Source organism: Pan paniscus, chromosome 11, assembly GCF_029289425.2.
Source record: "Pan paniscus chromosome 11, NHGRI_mPanPan1-v2.0_pri, whole genome shotgun sequence".
Classification (NCBI taxonomy): domain Eukaryota; kingdom Metazoa; phylum Chordata; class Mammalia; order Primates; family Hominidae; genus Pan; species Pan paniscus.
The window spans coordinates 103655610-103668826 of NC_073260.2; the positions used below are offsets into that span (position 1 = coordinate 103655610).

A 13217-nucleotide genomic window follows, 5' to 3' on the forward strand; every position below is an offset into this window, starting at 1 on the left:
TACTATAATCTATTATGTAACAGCATTATGTATTTAAAAAAAACAATGTACATACCTTAGTTTTAAAATACTTTGTTACTGCTGGGCATGGTGGCACATACCCGTAGTCCCAGCTACTCAAGAGACTGAGATGGAAGGATCCCTTGGGCCCAGGAGTTGGAGGCTGTAGTGTTCTGTAACTGCACCTGTGGATAGTCACTGCACTCCAGCCTGGGCAACACAGTGAGGTCCTATCACTAAAATTTTTTTTTAAAATATTTGACTGCTAAAAAATGTAAATAATTATATAAATCTTTGGCAAGTCCTAATATTTTTGCGAGTGGAAGGTCTTGCCTGGATGTTGATGTTTGCTAACTGATTAGGGTGGCTGATGAATGTTGGGATGGCTGTGTCAATTTCTTAAGATAACAATGAAGTTTGCTCCATTGCTTAATGTTTCCTTTCACAAAAGATTTCTCTGTATCATGCAATGCTGTTTGATAGCTTCATCCATAGAACTTCTCTCTAAAGTGGAATCAATCCTCTCAAACATTGATACCACATTATCAGGTAAGTTTATGTAATATTGTAAATCCTGCATTGTCAGTTCAACATGTTCACAGCATCTTCACCAGGAGTAGATTCCATCTCAAGAAACCACTCTGTTCATCCCTAAGAAGCAACTCCTCATGACTGTAGCAGTTCAGTCACATCCTCAGGCTCCACTTCTAATTCTACTTCTCTTGGTACCCCTCCCACAACTGCAGTGACTTCCTCCACCGAAATCTTGAACCCCTCAAGGTCATCCAAGAGGGCTGGAATCAATTTCTTATAAATACTGGTTAACATTGATATCTTGACCTCTTCATATAAATCACGGATGTTCTTAATGACATCTACATGGTAAATCCTTTCCAGAAGGTTTTCAATTTATTTCTCCCAGATCCAACAGAGGAATCACTATCTATGCCAGCTATAGCCTTACAAAATGTATTTCTCAAATAAGACTTGAAAGTCAAAATTACTCCTTGATCCATGGGCTGCAGAATGGATGTTGTGTTGGCAGTCATAACAACAACTCCATCTCCTTGAACACCTCCATCAGACCTATTGGGTGACTAGGTGCATTGTCAGTTAGCAGTAATACTTTGAAAGGAATCTTTTTTTTTCTAAGCAGTAGTTCTCAATGTGGGATTAAAATATTCAGTAAACCATGTATAAACAGATATGCTGTCATCCAGGCCTTGTCCCATTTCTAGAACACAGAAGAGATTCAGCGTAATTCTTTAGAGCACTCAGATTTTCAGAATTTTAAGTAAAGTTGAACTGGCTTCAACTTAAGTCATCAGCTGCATTAGACCCTAACAAGACAGCCAGCTTGTCCTTCAGGCACTGACTTCTCTTCAGCTATAAAATTTCTACAAGGCGGGGGGAGGAGCCAAGATGGCCAAATAGGAACAGCTCCGGTCTACAGCTCCCAGCGTGAGCGACGCAGAAGACGGTGATTTCTGCATTTCCATCTGAGGTACCGGGTTCATCTCACTAGGGAGTGCCAGACAGTGGGCGCAGGCCAGTGGGTGCCCGCACCGTGCCCAAGCCGAAGCAGGGCAAGGCATTGCCTCACCTGGGAAGCGCAAGGGGTCAGGGAGTTCCCTTTCCGAGTCACAGAAAGGGGTGACGGATGCACCTGGAAAACTCGGCTCACTCCCACCCGAATATTGCGCGTTTCAGACCGGCTTAAAAAACGGCGCACCACGAGATTATAACCCGCACCTGGCTCGGAGGGTGCTACGCCCACGAAGTCTCGCTGATTGCTAGCACAGCAGTCTGAGATCAAACTGCAAGGCGGCAGCGAGGCTGGGGGAGGGGCGCCCGCCATTGCCCAGGCTTGATTAGGTAAACAAAGCAGCCGGGAAGCTCGAACTGGGTGGAGCCCACCACAGCTCAAGGAAGCCTGCCTGCCTCTGTAGGCTCCACCTCTGGGGGCAGGGCACAGACAAACAAAAAGACAGCAGCAACCTCTGCAGACTTAAATGTCCCTGTCTGACAGCTTTGAAGAGAGCAGTGGTTCTCCCAGCACGCAGCTGGAGATCTGAGAACGGGCAGACTGCCTCCTCAAGTGGGTCCCTGACCCCTGACCCCCGAGCAGCCTAACTGGGAGGCACCCCCAAGCAGGGGCACACTGACACCTCACACGGCAGGGTATTCCAACAGACCTGCAGCTGAGGGTCCTGTCTGTTAGAAGGAAAACTAACAAACAGAAAGGACATCCACACCAAAAACCCATCTGTACATCACCATCATCAAAGACCAAAAGTAGATAAAACCACAAAGATGGGGAAAAAACAGAACAGAAAAACAGGAAACTCTAAAATGCAGAGCGCCTCTCCTCCTCCAAAGGAATGCAGTTCCTCACCAGCAACGGAACAAAGCTGGATGGAGAATGATTTTGACGACCAGAGAGAAGAAGGCTTCAGACGATCAAATTACTCTGAGCTACGGGAGGACATTCAAACCAAAGGCAAAGAAGTTGAAAACTTTGAAAAAAACTTAGAAGAATGTATAACTAGAATAACCAATACAGAGAAGTGCTTAAAGGAGCTGATGGAGCTGAAAACCAAGGCTCGAGAACTACGTGAAGAATGCAGAAGCCTCAGGAGCCGATGCGATCAACTGGAAGAAAGGGTATCAGCACTGGAAGATGAAATGAATGAAACTAAGCGAGAAGGGAAGTCTAGAGAAAAAAGAATAAAAAGAAATGAGCAAAGCCTCCAAGAAATATGGGACTATGTCAAAAGACCAAATCTACGTCTGATTGGTGTTCCTGAAAGTGATGGGGAGAATGAAACCAAGTTGGAAAACACTCTGCAGGATATTATCCAGGAGAACTTCCCCAATCTAGCAAGGCAGGCCAACGTTCCGATTCAGGAAATACACAGAACGCCACAAAGATACTCCTCGAGAAGAGCAACTCCAAGACACATAATTGTCAGATTCACCAAAGTTGAAATGAAGGAAAAAATGTTAAGGGCAGCCAGACAGAAAGGTCGGGTTACCCTCAAAGGGAAGCCCATCAGACTAACAGCGGATCTCTCGGCAGAAACCCTACAAGCCAGAAGAGAGTGGGGGCCAATATTCAACATTCTTAAAGAAAAGAATTTTCAACCCAGAATTTCATATCCAGCCAAACTAAGCTTCATAAGTGAAGGAGAAATAAAATACTTTACAGACAAGCAAATGCTGACCGATTTTGTCACCACCAGGCCTGCCCTAAAAGAGCTCCTGAAGGAAGCGCTAAACATGGAAAGGAACAACCGGTACCAGCCGCTGCAAAATCATGCCAAAATGTAAAGACCATCAAGGCTAGGAAGAAACTGCATCAACTAACGAGCAAAATCACCAGCTAACATCATAATGACAGGATCAAATTCACACATAACAATATTAACTTTAAATGTAAATGGACTAAATGCTCCAATTAAAAGACACAGACTGGCAAGTTGGATAAAGAGTCAAGACCCATCAGTGTGCTGTATTCAGGAAACCCATCTCACGTGCAGAGACACACATAGGCTCAAAATAAAAGGATGGAGGAAGATCTACCAAGCAAATGGAAAACAAAAAAAGGCAGGGGTTGCAATCCTAGTCTCTGATAAAACAGACTTTAAACCAATAAAGATCAAAAGAGACAAAGAAGGCCATTACATAATGGTAAAGGGATCAATTCAACAAGAGGAGCTAACTATCCTAAATATTTATGCACCCAATACAGGAGCACCCAGATTCATAAAGCAAGTCCTGAGTGACCTACAAAGAGACTTAGACTCCCACACATTAATAATGGGAGACTTTAACACCCCACTGTCAACATTAGACAGATCAACGAGACAGAAAGTCAACAAGGATACCCAGGAATTGAACTCAGCTCTGCACCAAGCGGACCTAATAGACATCTACAGAACTCTCCACCCCAAATCAACAGAATATACATTTTTTTCAGCACCACACCACACCTATTCCAAAATTGACCACATAGTTGGAAGTAAAGCTCTCCTCAGCAAATGTAAAAGAACAGAAATTATAACAAACTATCTCTCAGACCACAGTGCAATCAAACTAGAACTCAGGATTAAGAATCTCACTCAAAGCCGCTCAACTACATGGAAACTGAACAACCTGCTCCTGAATGACTGCTGGGTACATAACGAAATGAAGGCAGAAATAAAGATGTTCTTTGAAACCAACGAGAACAAAGACACAACATACCAGAATCTCTGGGACGCATTCAAAGCAGTGTGCAGAGGGAAATTTATAGCACTAAATGCCCACAAGAGAAAGCAGCAAAGATCCAAAATTGACACCCTAACATCACAATTAAAAGAACGAGAAAGGCAAGAGCAAACACATTCAAAAGCTAGCAGAAGGCAAGAAGTAACTAAAGTCAGAGCAGAACTGAAGGAAATAGAGACACAAAAAACCCTTCAAAAAATTAATGAATCCAGGAGCTGGTTTTTTGAAAGGATCAACAAAATTGATAGACCGCTAGCAAGACTAATAAAGAAAAAAAGAGAGAAGAATCAAATAGACGCAATAAAAAATGATAAAGGGGATATCACCACCGATCCCACAGAAATACAAACTACCATCAGAGAATACTACAAACACCTCTACGCAAATAAACTAGAAAATCTAGAAGAAATGGATACATTCCTCGACACATACACTCTCCCAAGACTAAACCAGGAAGAAGTTGAATCTCTGAATAGACCAATAACAGGAGCTGAAATTGTGGCAATAATCAATAGTTTACCAACCAAAAAGAGTCCAGGACCAGATGGATTCACAGCCAAATTCTACCAGAGGTACAAGGAGGAACTGGTACCATTCCTTCTGAAACTATTCCAATCAATAGAAAAAGAGGGAATCCTCCCTAACTCATTTTATGAGGCCAGCATCATTCTGATACCAAAGCCTGGCAGAGACACAACCAAAAAAGAGAATTTTAGACCAATATCCTTGATGAACATTGATGCAAAAATCCTCAATAAAATACTGGCAAACCGAATCCAGCAGCACATCAAAAAGCTTATCCACCATGATCAAGTGGGCTTCATCCCTGGGATTCAAGGCTGGTTCAACATACGCAAATCAATAAATGTAATCCAGCATATAAACAGAGCCAAAGACAAAAACCACATGATTATCTCAATAGATGCAGAAAAAGCCTTTGACAAAATTCAACAACCCTTCATGCTAAAAACTCTCAATAAATTAGGTATTGATGGGACATATTTCAAAATAATAAGAGCTATCTATGACAAACCCACAGCCAATATCATACTGAATGGGCAAAAACTGGAAGCATTCCCTTTGAAAACTGGCACAAGACAGGGATGCCCTCTCTCACCGCTCCTATTCAACATAGTGTTGGAAGTTCTGGCCAGGGCAATCAGGCAGGAGAAGGAAATAAAGGGTATTCAATTAGGAAAAGAGGAAGTCAAATTGTCCCTGTTTGCAGATGACATGATTGTTTATCTAGAAAACCCCATTGTCTCAGCCCAAAATCTCCTTAAGCTGATAAGCAACTTCAGCAAAGTCTCAGGATACAAAATCAATGTACAAAAATCACAAGCATTCTTATACACCAACAACAGACAAACAGAGGGCCAAATCATGAGTGAACTCCCATTCACAATTGCTTCAAAGAGAATAAAATACCTAGGAATCCAACTTACAAGGGATGTGAAGGACCTCTTCAAGGAGAACTACAAACCACTGCTCAAGGAAATAAAAGAGGATACAAACAAATGGAAGAACATTCCTTGCTCATGGGTAGGAAGAATCAATATCGTGAAAATGGCCATACTGCCTAAGGTAATTTACAGATTCAATGCCATCCCCATCAAGCTACCAATGACTTTCTTCACAGAATTGGAAAAAACTACTTTAAAGTTCATATGGAACCAAAAGAGAGCCCGCATCGCCAAGTCAATCCTAAGCCAAAAGAACAAAGCTGGAGGCATCACACTACCTGACTTCAAACTATACTACAAGGCTACAGTAACCAAAACAGCATGGTACTGGTACCAAAACAGAAATATAGATCAATGGAACAGAACAGAGCCCTCAGAAATAACGCCGCTTACCTACAACTATCTGATCTTTGACAAACCTGAGAAAAACAAGCAATGGGGAAAGGATTCCCTATTTAATAAATGGTGCTGGGAAAACTGGCTAGCCATATGTAGAAAGCTGAAACTGGATCCCTTCCTTACACCTTATACAAAAATCAATTCAAGATGGATTAAAGATTTAAACGTTAGACCTAAAACCATAAAAACCCTAGAAGAAAACCTAGGCATTACCATTCAGGACATAGGCGTGGGCAAGGACTTCATGTCCAAAACACCAAAAGCAATGGCAACAAAAGACAAAATTGACAAATGGGATCTAATTAAACTAAAGAGCTTCTGCACAGCAAAAGAAACTACCATCAGAGTGAATAGGCAACCTACAACATGGGAGAAAATTTTCTCAACCTACTCATCTGACAAAGGGCTAATATCCAGAATCTACAGTGAACTCAAACAAATTTACAAGAAAAAAACAACCCCATCAAAAAGTGGGCGAAGGACATGAACAGGCACTTCTCAAAAGAAGACATTTATGCAGCCAAAAAACACATGAAAAAATGCTCATCATCACTGGCCATCAGAGAAATGCAAATCAAAACCACTATGAGATATCATCTCACCCCAGTTAGAATGGCAATCATTAAAAAGTCAGGAAACAACAGGTGCTGGAGAGGATGTGGAGAAATAGGAACACTTTTACACTGTTGGTGGGACTGTAAACTAGTTCAACCATTGTGGAAGTCAGTGTGGCGATTCCTCAGGGATCTAGAACTAGAAATACCATTTGACCCAGCCATCCCATTACTGGGTATATACCCAAATGACTATAAATCATGCTGCTATAAAGACACATGCACACGTATGTTTATTGCGGCATTATTCACAATAGCAAAGACTTGGAACCAACCCAAATGTCCAACAATGATAGACTGGATTAAGAAAATGTGGCACATATACACCATGGAATACTATGCAGCCATAAAAAATGATGAGTTCATATCCTTTGTAGGGACATGGATGAAATTGGAAACCATCATTCTCAGTAAACTATCGCAAGAACAAAAAACCAAACACCGCATATTCTCACTCATAGGTGGGAATTGAACAATGAGATCACATGGACACAGGAAGGGGAATATCATACTCTGGGGACTGTGGTGGGGAGGGGGGAGGGGGGAGGGATAGCATTGGGAGATATACCTAATGCTAGATGACTAGTTAGTGGGTGCAGCGCACCAGCATGGCACATGTATACATATGTAACTAACCTGCACAATGTGCACATGTACCCTAAAACTTAAAGTATAATAAAATAAATAAATAAATAAATAAAAATTTCTACAAGGCATCTTCTTCCAATAGACAGCTCTTTCACCTACATTGAAAATGTGTTGGTTAGTTTAGCCATCTTCATCAATGATCCTAGCTAGATCTTCTGGATAACTTGCTGCAGCTTTTACATCAGCACTTGCTGCTTCAACTTGCACTTTTGTGTTGTGAAAATCGCTTCTTTCCTTACACCTCATGAACCAACCTCTGCTACCTTCAAACTTTTCTTCTGCAGTTTCCTCACCTCTCTTAGCCTTCACAGAATTAAAGAGTGTTAGAGTCTTCCTCTAGATTAGACTTTGGCTTAAGGGAATGTTATGGTTGGTTCATTCCTTTATCCAAACCACTAAAAGTTTCTCTAAATCAGCAATAAGGCTGTTTTGCTTTCTTATCACTCATGTGTTCACTGGAGTAGCACATTTAATTTCCTTCAAGAACCTTTTCTTTGCATTCAAAATTGGCTGTTTGGTGCAAGAAGCCTAGCTTTCAGCCTATCTCAGCTTTTAATACGCCTTTCTCACTAATCTTAATCATTTCTAGCTTTTGGTTTCAAGTGGTAGATATGTAACTCTTCCTTTCATTTGAACAATTAGAGGCCATTGTAGTTATTAATTGGCCTAATTTCAATATTGTTGTGTCTCAGGGAATAGGGAGGCCCAATTGGGGGGACATCTGGTTGGTGAAGAAATAAAAAAGCACACAACATTTATGAAGTTCATGGTGCTATGTGGGCACAGTTTGTTATACGTCAAAACAATTACAATCGTAACTTCAAAGATCATTAATCATAGATCATCACAACAGACATGATGATAAAAAAGAAATATTTCACATTTTGTTAGCAAAATGTGACACAGAGACATGAAGTAAGCATATGGTATTGGAAAAATGGTGCCTAGAGAATTGCTCAATACAGGGCTGCCACGAACCTTCAATTTGTAAAAAATGCAGTATCTGCAAAGTGCAACAAAATGAGGTGTGCCTGTAGGTAGATACACAGATAGGTAGATTAAAAAAAATAGCCTCATGTATACTAAATAAATGGAATTCACAGTTACAAACAGTCCTATAAAGAAAACTCCATGCCAAGATGCTTTCAGTGGAGAATTCTACCCAACATTTAAGGAAAAATTAATAACAATTCTATACAAACCCTTTCAGGAAAAAAAAAAGAGGGGAACTCTACACAACTTGCTTTATTTGGACAAAATTACCCTGATAACACAACCAGGCAAAATTACTACAAGAAAACTACAGAACAACATGTCTCATGAGCACAGATGCAAAAATCCTTATTAACAAAATTTTAGCACACAGAATGAAGCAATATATAAATAGGCTATGATCAAGCGGAGTGTATCCCAGGAATGCAAGATTGGTTTACATTAGAAAATCAATCAAAATAAGTAATCATATCAACAAATTTTAAAAGCATTGAATCATCTCAATTGATACAGAAAAAGCATTTTACAAAATTTAACATCTATTTGTGATTAAAAAAAAAAAAAACCTCTCAGAAATCTAGGACTAGAAGGAAACTTCTTCAACCTGACAAAGGAAGTCGACAAAATCTGTATATAAACATCATATTAAACAGGGAAACACTGAATATTTTCCCCTAAGTGAATGAGACAAGAATATTCACTCTCATCAGTCCTATTCAACACTGTAATGATGGCCCTAGATAGTGCAGTCCAGCAATAAAAACAATTGACAGGCATACAGATCAGAAAAGCAAAAATTAAAAGCATCTTTATTTATAGACAACATTACAGTGAAAAACAAAAATAATTTACAAAAAGACTGTAAGAATATATAAGCTGGTTTAGTAAGGTCATAGAAAAAATCAATTGGATGATTATAAACTAGCAATAAACAGTAAAAAATTAAAATAAAAAGTCCAATTTGAATAGCATCAAAATACTTAGGGATATGTAATACTTATGAACTTTAACAAAATATGTCCAAGATTTATAATACAAAAAAAATCAACATAAACAATTATACCTTGTTCATGAGTCTAGATACTCTATTACCAAGATGTCAGTCCTCTCTCAAGTTGACCTACAAATTCAATGCATTTACCATTGAAATCAGCAAACTTTTTTGTGGTTTCTTAAAACTGGTTTAAAATTCATATAGAAAAGCAAGAGATCTAGCATAGTCAGAACTTTTTTTGAAACATGAAACAAAGTTGGAAGACTCATACTACTTGATTTCAAGACATTATAAAGCGAAAGTTATTCAGCTATGTATGTCATTGTGGTGAAAGCACAAATCTACAGATCTCAATGGAACAAAAGTGAGTACAGAAATAGACCCAAACATATATGGGCAAGTGATTTTTGCAGAAATGCCTAGGTAATTCAGTGAATAAAAGATGGTATTTTCAACAAATAACACATACATTATACAAAAATTAACTCAAATGGACCTAAGCTAAAAAGTAAACCTTAAAATGTAAAACTTCTACAAGAAAACACAGAAGGAGATCCATTAGCTGAAAGATGGATAAATTAAATGTGGTATATCCATGCAGAGAAGTATTATTCTCACACAAAAAAGAATGAAGTATTAATACACGCTACAACATGGAAAATCCCTGAAAACATTATACTAAGTGAAAGAAGCCAGACATTTAAAACCATGTATTGTATGATGGTATTTATATGAAATGTCCAGAATAGGCAAATCTATAGAGGCAGAAAGTAGATTAGTGGCTGCTGAAAGCTAAGGACAAGGGAAAATGAAGAATGACTACAAATGGGTACACAGTTTCTTTTCTGGGTAATGAAATTGTTCTAAAATTGTTTGTGGGAATGGTTACACAACTCTGTGGATACACTGAAAACCACTGAGTTGTATACTTTAAGTAAATTTTATGGTATATGTATTACACCTTGTATCAGTCCACTTTCACACTGCTGATAAAGACATACCCAAGACTGGGTAATTTGCACAAGAAACAGGTTTAATAAGCTTACAGTTCTACACAGCTGCAGAGGCCTCAAAATCATGGCAGAAAGCAAGGAGGAGCGAGTCACATCTTAAATGGATGGCAGGAGGCAAAGAGAGAGGGTGTGCAGGGAAACTCACGTTTTTAAAACCATCAGATCTCATGAGACTCATTCACTATCATGAGAACAGTGCAGGAAAGACCCGCCCCCATAATTCAGTCACCTCCCACTGGGTTCCTCCCACAACATGTAGGCATTACATTTCAAGATGAGGTTTGGATGGGGACATAGCCAAACCATATCATACCTCAATTTCTAAAAATAATTTAAAAGAATAAAAATAAAACACAGGAAAAAAGAAAATGAAAAATTTTTGTAATCTCGGATTAAACAAAAAGCAAGAACCATTTTGTAAAATTTGGTAAGTTGAAATTCTTCAAAATGAAAAGTCCACTCTTCAAAATACATTATTAAAAAATGAAGGCCGGGCGCAGTGGCTCACGCCTGTAATTCCAGCACTTTGGGAAGCCAAGGCAGGTGGATCATGACGTCAGGAGTTTGAGACCAGCCAGACCAACATGGTGAAACCCCGTCTCTACTAAAAATACAAAAATTAGCCGGGCATGGTGGTGCACACCTGCAATCCCAGCTATTTAGGAGACTGAGGTAGGAGAATCGCTTGAGCCTGGGAGGCGGAGGTTGCAGTGAGCTGAGATCGCACCACTGCACTCCCGCCTGGGCAACAGAGCAAGATTCCATCTCAAAAAAAAAAAAAAGAAGAAGAAGAAAAAAAAAAGAAAATGAAAAGACATGTAACAGACTAAGTTAAAAAAAAATAATAATATCCAGAATATATAAAGAACACTCTTTTGAAAACAAAAGCCCCAGTTTTAAAAATGGGCAGAAGATCAGAGCAAACACTTCAGGAAGAAAACAGATACATACAAAATAAACACATGGAAAGATGCTTCAACATCATTAGTTATTAAGGAAACACAAATTAAAACCACAAAGGGAAACTAATACTACTCATCTACAAGAATAGCTAAATTTTTTTAATTGACTATATCAAGCACTGACAAGAAGGCAGAGCAACTCAAACTCTCATACCTTGCAGATGGGCATTCAAAATAAGATAGCCACTAGGAAAACAGTTTGATAGTTTCCTATAAAGTTATATATGAATTTACCACATGACGTTGCACTCTCACTCCTAGGTATTTGTTTACTGAAAAGAAACAGAAAAATGAATGTTCACACACGGATCTGTATGAGAATGTTTATAGAAACTTTAGTCTTAATCATTGAAAACAGAAAAAACCCGAAGGTGCATCAACTGGTGAATTAATAAACAAACTGCAATTCTCAAGAAATACTTGGAAATATGGCTGGGCACAGTGGCTCATGCCTGTAATCCCAGCACTTTGGGAGGCCGAGGCAAGTGGATCACCTGAGGTCAGGAGTTCGAGATCAGCCTGGCCAACATGGTAAAACTCCATCTCTACTAAAAATACAAAAATTAGCTGGGCGTGGTGGCGCATGCCTGTAATCCCAACTACTCGGGAGGTTGAGGCAGGAGAATCCCTTGAACCTAGGAGGCAGAGGTTGCAGTGAGCTGAGATTGCACCATTGCACTCCAGCCTGGACAGCAGAGTGAGACTCCATCTCAAAAAGAAAAAAAGAGAAAGAAAAAGGAAAGAAAGAAGAAATACTTGGAAATAAAAAAGACTCAGGATAAAGTAATGGGAGGATCAAAAGCAGGGTTTGAAGAAATTTCATCTGGAAAAATCCCAAATTGATTGCAACAAAAGAAAGACGAGATGCAAGGAGATGATTTAAGAGAGCTTAGAGTAATCTTGGAAAAATCCAAATGTATTTTTAGAATCTTCTCTGATTAACCTGGGAGAGAAGATGACAGTTCAAGGACTATGGAGCCTCACTGCCTGGGTTCAATTTCCAGGCTCCTCTACTTGTTAGCTATGTGACCTTGACACATTAACAGCACCTACCTCACAGTGTTGAAATTATCTAAATCGATTATTAGCTGTTATTATTACAATTATTTTTATTAACCAGCTCTGAAAGTTCATATTATTTCTTGTCACATAGTTTGAGAAACTTCATGGGTCCCCCAGCCTTTGTGTTTTAAGCAAATGAACTACATATACTGAGCAGAATATGGAATCCAGTCTAAAATCCTACTATACATTTGGCAGAATTCTGTCCAATACGCCTTCTAATTGACCCCTAAAACAATGATGTTATTTTCTTTTCCCTTTGAAATTTTCTAGACTCTCTACAGCACAAGCAACAAGTATCTTAACCCAAAGATTTTCTGTGCTTATATCTCGGACACACCTCATAACTTCTGATGCCACTGCCAAAAGTTATCAGATGTCTTCTGCCATCCCCTGCACTAATGCTTTTTCTTGTTTCTGTTCTGATGGTGACTTTTCATTATAAATCAGCTTTTCAGTAAGACTTTAGACTTCAGTTTTCCTTCAAATATCTAAGTGCACAGCTTAAAACACAAAAAGGTACCACGTTTCTCCCTTCTCTATGCCAACTAATGAGATGCCAGGGACAAAAAAAACATAGAAATCACCTATGTCTGAAATTAAACCTTCCTCCTAGAAAAGTGTTGCTCTTCCCAGATCCTTCTTCTCTTTTTAGTTGAATGAAGACACTATATTAGGCAAAAAAAAGCTTCTGAAACAAGTATTTACACAATTTTAATTCTAACTAAATATATGAAAGGAAAATGGATGGCAAAGGACAAAGATGGGTCTTGAAAAACCCTCTGAATTTTGCTGTGCTA

General features: G+C 39.1%; 1 protein-coding gene across 6 annotated transcripts in view; it reads right to left on the reverse strand.

Annotated features, from left to right (window-relative positions):
• FOCAD (focadhesin) overlaps positions 1 to 13217 on the reverse strand; it is a 325099-nt gene that overhangs the window by 103772 nt on the left and 208110 nt on the right. The window lies entirely within an intron of this gene.